Source organism: Fukomys damarensis, unplaced genomic scaffold, assembly GCF_012274545.1.
Source record: "Fukomys damarensis isolate Sample0158 unplaced genomic scaffold, DMR_v1.0_HiC HiC_scaffold_16, whole genome shotgun sequence".
Classification (NCBI taxonomy): Eukaryota; Metazoa; Chordata; class Mammalia; order Rodentia; family Bathyergidae; genus Fukomys; species Fukomys damarensis.
The window spans coordinates 128710715-128719510 of NW_022900928.1; positions in this window are offsets into that span (position 1 = coordinate 128710715).

Consider the following 8796-nt stretch of genomic DNA (forward strand, 5'->3'; position numbering starts at 1 on the left):
GCTTGTGTTGTTCCTATGAAAGCAGCTGAACCATCTGTTGAAAGGTGAGTTGTTTGGGGAAACTGGCAATCAGGCATCTTAAAGGAAGGATGCCTAACAGAGAAAAGTGAAATAAAAGTTCTATTAAGTTAAACAGCCAGCAGTTGAACTGTGTGAAATGGCAGTGCAGAGGATTTCAAGAGTTCCAAGGGAGAAAAATGCCCAGCACTGCTCCTTGAGTTTCTTGAAGCTGAGATGTTGACGCTCTTGGCCATTTTTCCATAGTCATGGCTTCCTCTCATACTAGGGCAGTCCAGCAGTCAGTGGCTTGGCCTTGGATAGTTCCTACCTGTCCATGGCCTGCTGAGGTGACAAGATCTTCAAGGTTTATACCAAGTCATAAGGCTTCAGCTCAAAGAAGCTCCTCAGATTCTGGAAGACAAAGCCACTCACAAGGCAACCTAGAGTTTTGCCAGGGATCTGGGCCCTCGGGTTTTCATTTTGGTGATGCCAATTCAGAACAGAGGGAGAAAAATGTGAAAAGTTAGTCTGGGGGCCTGTAGTGAGATACTGAAGAAAACTGGCAGGATTGGAAATCTGGTGTGGACCGACAATTTGGGCAAGGCACTAGGATGCTGTCTAATTTAAAGATCGGTCCCCAAACTGGTTTTTCCACAAAGAGTGGGAGAAGGAAGACAATTAAATCTCATCAGACAAGGCAGAGTTGACACAGTCATTAGCTAGTGCAATGTGCAAAGTGGTACAGGAAAACTCAAAGGCAATGAACAGGGCTGGTGTCTGATAAGCAGGAAGGATGTGCTATACATAGAAACATGAAAGCTTCTCTTTTTAGTCATTCTTCTTTCGACAAAGATCATCTGAAACAGAGATTTTTCTTGATTGCAAAATAAGGTGGGTGTTTTACATTTGGTCACTATTCCCACAGAATCAGCAAGAATGGTAATTCATCACATCATAATCTTTCTTAAGTTTGCTGGTAGCTTTGATAAAGCATCTCGGATTCGATTTTTGAAAGCCTCTTGAGGCTAGGAAGCTAAGACAAGAACTGGACATCAACTTCACTTTTAAAACCTATATATTTGGGCCAATCCTTCTCGTCTTGAGGGCCCAAAAATATTCTAAAGTTCCTGCCTGGGCTTGCCGTGAATTGACTTCTTTTCTTCAGCAGTAAGGCTAGAAGCTCAGTAAGCCAGGCACCAGGCTAGTTTTTCCAAGGGAGCTGTAAGCATAAAGTCAACCACAGTCCCTTACAAATGTCTGGCCATTTCTGATTAAGTGATTGTCATTCTCAAATGGTATTCCAGGCAGACTACTGGGCACATGACCAATGTTTCCAATTACATTCTGTTAACAAGGAAGACATATTCTCACTGAACCTATTCAAATACTTATACTGCCATGAAATAAGAATACTCAATGAAAGCTCCCACATTTTGGAGCCACCACAGAGGGGAAAAAGGATATTTGCATATAGTTCATCACTGATCACCAAAGCACAGTTTACCAACTTGTTACTAGTTATGGACTGCTTAAGAAAAAGGAGAAGGGGATGCTTTCCACATCGAGAAAACAGAACATTAAAATAACATCAACAAAATGCCTGACAAAACCCACCATTGTCTCTCATCAGTTTATTAACTCTTAGGTAATGAATTATTATTTAGGGCCACACCTGTAATCCCAGCACTCGGGAGGCTGAGGCAGGAGGATAGCTGTGAGTTGGAGACCAACCTGGGCTATATAGTGAGTACCGGTTCAGTCTCAACTACAAAGGGAGACCCTGTCTCAAAGAACCAAAACAATAATAATAATAATAACAATAAAATATATAGTTATACTGACGTAATATATAAAACATGTTGTTAGAATATACTAAGGATATATAAAGAACATCAAGTACAGTGATTCTACAAGTCTGTAACAGGTCCTAAGTAAGTGAATATTAAATGAAACTATAATTAACTGATGCCAGTGCCCCATTTGAAAATTGCCAGCCCAATAGATGCCACATTCAAATTAAAGCTGTGACTGAGGTACCATTTTAAGAAATAACCAAAATTATGATGATAGCTCCATGCTGTGATTATCTAATATCAGGAAAACTAGCATTAAGAAACATCACGCACAATGAGGACATTTACAAACCTCTAGGAATTTTTTCATACAGCATAGAATTCCTGAAATACCTGTGTTTGACATTTTGCCACACAAGTTTAATCTGAGGAAAATAAGAAGTATCTCTCCTGCTCTGACAACTCTTTCCATGCAAGCCCCCCATAGTAAGAAATAAATAAATCTAATTATTTCTATCACTTCTTTTTCTGCATTATGAAAAAATAAATCCTTTGTGATTTTCCCTCTGCAAACCTCAAAGACCGTTTTTTTGGCTAAGCAAACACTCTACCACTATTCTCTCCACACTAGTGCTACATTTTTATTTTGAGACAGGGCCTCGCTAAGTTACCCAGGCTGATCTTGAACTTGCAGCCCTCTTGCCTTAGCTCCCTCAGTAGCCGGGATTAGAGGTGTGCACCACCATGCCCGGCTATGATCTTTGTTCTCTGGGCAGCCTACACAGAAAGAAAAGAATAACCTTTCCCAAACTTGTGCCCATTTCCTGTTGCTGCTCTAACCAATCACCATACACTTAAGGTCTCCAAACAGCACAGACAGAAGCCCAAACTTATCCCCCTTTGAAGAAAGTTAAGAGTCAGCAAGACTGGTTCCTTCTGGAGGCTCCCGGAGAGAACACACTCCCTCGCTTTTCCCAGTTTCTAGCTCCTTTTGTCCCCTTCTCCCACCTCAAAGCCAGCCACGAAGTAGTATCTCTTCCTCTCTGCTTCCCTTTTCCTACCAGCCTTCCTCATTCAGGCCCGCCAGCCTTCCTCCTCCAAGCAAACTTCAGATTTGGTTGATCCCACCAGGTGATGCAGAGTAATCTCCCCTGCACCCACCTCAGCATCCTTCATTTAACCCCATCTACAAAGTTCTTTTTACTGCGTAAGGTGACACATCTGCAGGTTCTAGGGATCAGGATGTGGACGTCTTTGAAGGACCTCGTTATTGGAAGATCAATAATGTCTCATTTTTACAGAGAGAGAAATAAGGTCTAGTTTTCCACCGGTGTATCTAAGATTAAATCTCTTTATTAAAAGCTTATAAATATCAAAACTCAGCCAGATTTGACCATAACAAAATTTTCTTTTCTAGAACCTTCTGCAGCTTTCTAGATCCACTTGGTTTGCCATATGCCTTTTCTTTCTCATTCTGGAACTACCAGACTGGTTGTTCATTTTATTTTTTCACTTAGCAAAACACATCCTAACTTGAGCTCCTGAGAACCTTTCTATTTCATTCAGTCACCCTCTCCTCTCACTTCTATTCTCTTCTTTCTCTATTACTAAAAAAAAAAAAAGAGGGACCCTCTTCCAGACCTTCTCTGGCCAGAGCTTCTTCTCCACTTGTTCCCCGTTTCCTGTCACGAAAGTGCTACTTCACCTCACTATTTGCACTTCTACTTGTCCCACTGACGCCTTAAATTCACAGCTAGCTGGCCGCTTCTTCACTCGCCTGATACCATTCTCTCCAAAGTTACCAAAGTCCTCCTGTTGTCACATTCAACAGACGCTCCTCAGACTTCGTATAAAGCAAGCTTTGTATAGTACTGACCGCCTAGAGCTCTTTCTCTGGAGACGTGCCTGCAGGACATAATGTTCTCCCAGTTTTCCTTCCATCTTCTGATTGCTCCAAGATGGGGTCATCTAAGTAAAACAGGCCTACCATCCATCCAGGCCTGTGTCAGCAGGCTGGCTTTCATCCCAGAGTCCTCGTGCTCCCTCACCACTTGCATTCATCAGGTCACCAAGTGCTATGTCACCAGATTTCCTTCTGGCTAATCCACATTTCCACAGCCCATTGCCACCACCCTAGCTATGGCCACCATTACCCCTTGCCAGGATGAAAATCACTTCCTACTGGCCTGTGCCCACCTAACTAAACCACCCTAGAATGGCTTGCATTTTGAAACCCAGTCTTCTTAGCAGGGATGATATGACCCTTCCAGATTAGACCTTTGCTTATCTCTCCAGCTGTATCTGTTCCCAATCCCCCTCAAATTCCAAGCTCTATATACCAAGCAGTTCCTCAAATTCATCATGCTTTGGGTGCTACTTGCATACTTTTCTCTTGAACAGTTAACTTCAACTGATTAAGTCTTAGCCATGCTTCGGGTCTCACTGAGAATCTTTGCTGGACTAAAGACTCACCAGGACTGTGGATCTGTGGAGGTCTCGTTCCCACTGTGCTCAGTAACTATTTGCTCCCAATAAGCATTTGTTGAATAAACAAAGTTCTAAGGAGATTAGGAGCAGGTTTGGTGAGTGTGAGGGTGTGGGCAGGGGCGTGGATGGAAAAGCAGGCACACAGGGGAGATACAGAGTTCAAGCTGGTAACTGCAGTGTCCAGGGTGGGGCCAGCCAAGTGGCTGTTGGGCTGGAGTAGAAGTGAAGGTCACTGGGACAGAGAATAGAAGGGGTCTGTGACCCAGTATTTCAGAGGAGTGGTACCTTCCTACCTCAGGGGAAGTCAGGCACCGGGAAGGGGGCAAGGGGAGCCACGAGCCAGGCTGCAAAGTCTTTTCACAGATGACCTTATTAAGGCCAGAAGTGCTTTCATCCTAGGGCCCAGTCTGGAAGGGAAGCGGAAGGGCAAATGGGATGGTGGAAGATTCATTCCAGATTGTACTGACTTGAGGGGACGATACCAATGACACCCTGTCGTGGCCCATGGGGACAGCACAGAAGAACAGAGGGACTCTTCAAGAGGATTTCAAGATGGAGGGATGGAGGAACTTTCCAGAAGGCAGAAATCTTTTTATAGAAATGGTTTTACAGAGAACTCTACAGAAGGGTATAGAAAGAGATCGCCACTGCAAATTCAAGTGGTTAAGCGACAAGACTCCTTCCAGTTTGCTTCCAGAATTTGCTAAAACTCCCTGCTCCAGAAAGTTCTATTATTACAGCCACAATTCTCACCTGTGATGGGCTTATCCCGGGGAAGAGGATAATCTAGAACGCTACCTGACTCTTGGCGCAAAGGAGCCAGCTCCCTGCATATGGGGTTATCCACTCCCACGAATCCTTCCAGCCCATTGGAAATTGGGTCTTGACTGTTTCTGTTGAATGTCAATACAGTCAGGGCCTCTTCGGGGGATTCCAATCAAAAAGAACTCTCACCTAAAGCAGAGGCCTAATAAAGAAAACCACTGTAGGGGGAAAAGTCCTGAATGAACAATGTTTCAAAATTACACAGCACTTGCCAGCCCTCCAGTCTCCTTTTAGAGGCCAAGGGACCAAGCACCTGTTTTCTACCCTTCCGCAGAGCGACAGGTAATGTCAGAAGGTTTTTTCCTGGGCTCAGACTGCCTGTCCCCAAGACCCGGACGTCCCTCCTGAGAGGGACTGGCTGGCTTCTCTAACACTCCCGATACACTGGAGATAGACTGTGCTTAGTTGGATGAACTTTTAACATGCTGCTCTTTTACTTGTACTTAAAGTTTTAAAGTAAGATTCGTTTTCTTTTTTCTTTTTGTTTTCATTACATTTCTCAAGATTTTGATAGCATGCCAATAGAAAGGCTAATCAGCACACTCTCCAGACTGCTTGAAATGCAGAATCCACCCCAGGCCACTGGAAGCCATGGTGGCATTTCAAATGCATGCATACATTACAGGCCAAGAGGTTGCTGAGGTCTCGTCCTCTCTGAAAACTGCTCCTTCCACACTCTCAGTATCAAGTCACCTGGTTCTCCAACCAGCACCCCTTTTTCTTGGGCTCCTTCCTCTGTGGTGCTGATCCCAACAATCCTGGAACTCCACAGCACCCCACCAACCCACCCCTTCCACAAGGTCGCTCTCCTCCACTGTTCCCCTCTCTCCTCGCCATCCACCCCTCTCCCTCTGTGGCATTATCCAGCAAAAATAACCGTGGCACCATCCCATTTCCCACCTTCCTGTGCTTGTACCTTTCCAGCAAAATGTAGCCTGTGACAATCACAGAATAACCCTCTGGCTGACCCTTCTCTCTTTCTTCTCTCTCCTCCCTCTTGCACTCTGAGCAATGGCCTTGTTCCCTGTTTCACGGAGAGACAGAAGGCTCAGGAGGGCAGGCCGCGTATTGCAGGCATCCATCTATCCGGTTCCTGTGTCTACGCCCACTCTCTGCCTCCTTTCCTGGTTGTCTGAGTGAACACTACCTAGTACTCCAGAAAATGCCCCTCTTCACCAAATCTTCCCTCCCTCGTGAATGATCCCCATCAGCACAGAGCACGCTTCACGGTTTCTCTAGAGCCCTGTTTTTTCTGGAACTCTTCCTAGGTCTTAGTCTTTCTTTAGCCCACTCCAAACAGGCTTCCCACACACCTTAAAACAGCTCTTAGCAAAGTTCTAGTTACCCCTGCGGTGCTGACACTGACGGCGGGGGGTAGGGGACAACACTAGTAACCTTACTGAGCTATTCACTGGCTGCCTTTATCCAGAGCAGCCCATCCTCTTCCCTGAAAGGTGTCCCTGGGCTCCCTCCAGATGTTTCTCTAGGACTTCTCCTTCCCAGGACTCTTTGTTGTTCCTTTGCATTTCTTCACCTCTTGACACGGGGTGCTTGGGCCTGTCCTTGGCTTTGCCCTTTATTCACACTCGCCCCGAAGTGATCGCATTGAGTCCTTCTGTTTTACCCACTCTGACGACCCCAGCCATGACCTCTCCCTTAATTCTGGATTTCCATATCCTACTTCCTTCTCTCTGGGTGTTCAGGGGTAGCTCAAACTTACTATGCCCCAAAATAGCTGCCTGAGTTCCTCCTTTCACATCAGTCTCTGTTGAAGTCCTCCCCACATCACCAAATTGTGTCTTAAAGTTTCTTGAGGAAAAAAAAATTAGAAATCAACCAAATCTTGGCAACTTTACCTTTTTTTTTTTTTTTTTTTTTTTTTTTTTTTTTGGTGCTAGGGATTGAACTCAGGTCCTTGTGCTTGCAAGGCAGGCAGCAGATCCACTGAGCTAAATCCTTGGCTCAACTTTACCTTTTAAATGTGCCTGAAACCCACCACATCCTTACTCTTCCACTGCTACTCGCCTGGCCTCAGCTATCTTCTTTTGACTGGATTATTTCTCTCCTCTCTCTTTTGCAGCGATGAGATGGAACCCAGAGCCTCAGGTATGCAAGGCAAACACTGAGCTACACTCCAGCCAACTACAGTATTTCATAGTCCCTAACTAGTGCCCTCGCTGAAATCCTCCCACACTTCAGTCTGGTCTCCACACCATTGCTCACTGCATGAGACAACTCAGAAATCTTCAACTATTAGTTTAAAACAAAGAAATACATATTACCAGGTTCAGTAAGCCCTTTAGAACACATTACCTTGTTCATCCCCATAAGCCTATGGTGCTACTGTATCATAACTTCTTTTGTACTGGGGATTGAATGCAAGGCCTTCATACTAAGCTACATCCTCAGCCCTTCTTGTTTGTCGTTGTTGTTGTTGTTGTTGCTTGTTTGTTTGTACTGTGTAGTTGAGACTGACTTGGAACTCACTATATAGCCCAGGCAGGTCTCGAACTCACAGCGATCCTCCTGCCTCAGCCTCCCAAGTGCTGGGATTACAGGTGTGCGCCACCATGCTCGGCCTCCTTAACTGTTTCATAAAGAGAGGGTCCCGCTAAATTACTAAATTGTCCAGGCTGGACTCCAATTGCAATCCTCCTGCCCTAGCCACCCAGCATGCTGAGATATACGTGTTCACTACCATGTCCAGCTAGTATTATTTTAAATTTTGTTTTAATGTGTGAGAAAACCCAGGCCAGAAACGTGAAATAGCCCATGGATACTGAGTGGTGGCGCTGAGATCTAAATCCAGGCTGAATCCTCTTGCTCTGAAACATCCTCTCTTGCTCTGCTGTCAAGAGATGCCAAAATGAAGCTATGTGCTCCTCTCGAGCAGGAAAGATTCTGTCTGCACGGAGTCAGCTCCAGGCCTTGCGCAGAAATAAAGTTTTATTAGTAGCTGAGGCAGTGGGCAGATGGAGGGTTTTCTGGGGCCCCCAAGTCCCCGTCTCGCGCGACTCCGCGTCCTGAGTCCGCCCGGCCGCCCGGGGGCGCTCGAGGCCGGAGGGGGCAATATACATTATTTTCATCAAACACAAAACCATCACTGAAAGTGGTAACTCCAATGTACCACAGACCTTAAAGATCTGGCCCTGTGCCCCTCGCGGTTCTTCAGCTCCCCACTTCCCCAGGTTTACACTCTAACACAGTCAGTCATCCGTAAGCACCCTAAGGGCTGTTCTACTCATGACACCACTCTTTTATATGCTGTTTCTTATATGTTCTTTATTCCTATTTACACAATCGAATGTTACTCTTCTCCTTCCAAACCCAGTTCAGACATCTTCTCCATGGTTTCCCTTCGTTACTCCTCAAGTGAATCACCTCTCTATCCTCAGTGTACCCTGACTATACTCCCATTATTCTATGGATTCCACATTACAATGATGTATTTGTAACACTACAAGCTCTCCTCTCCCAGACAAGCCTCAGGAGTCAGGCAGATCCTCACTTATATTTGATTTTATTTTTTTCCTTACTTATATTTTAGTATTTAAAAGTTTTCAGCATACAACTCCCTAAATGGTTATCTCAGTAAACAAGCCCACTCTTTCCACACTACCACAAACACTATGAACTTTGGTGTATGTATTGCCAAAGCAAATACCCTAGGAACTTTAAAAAAATTATAGGC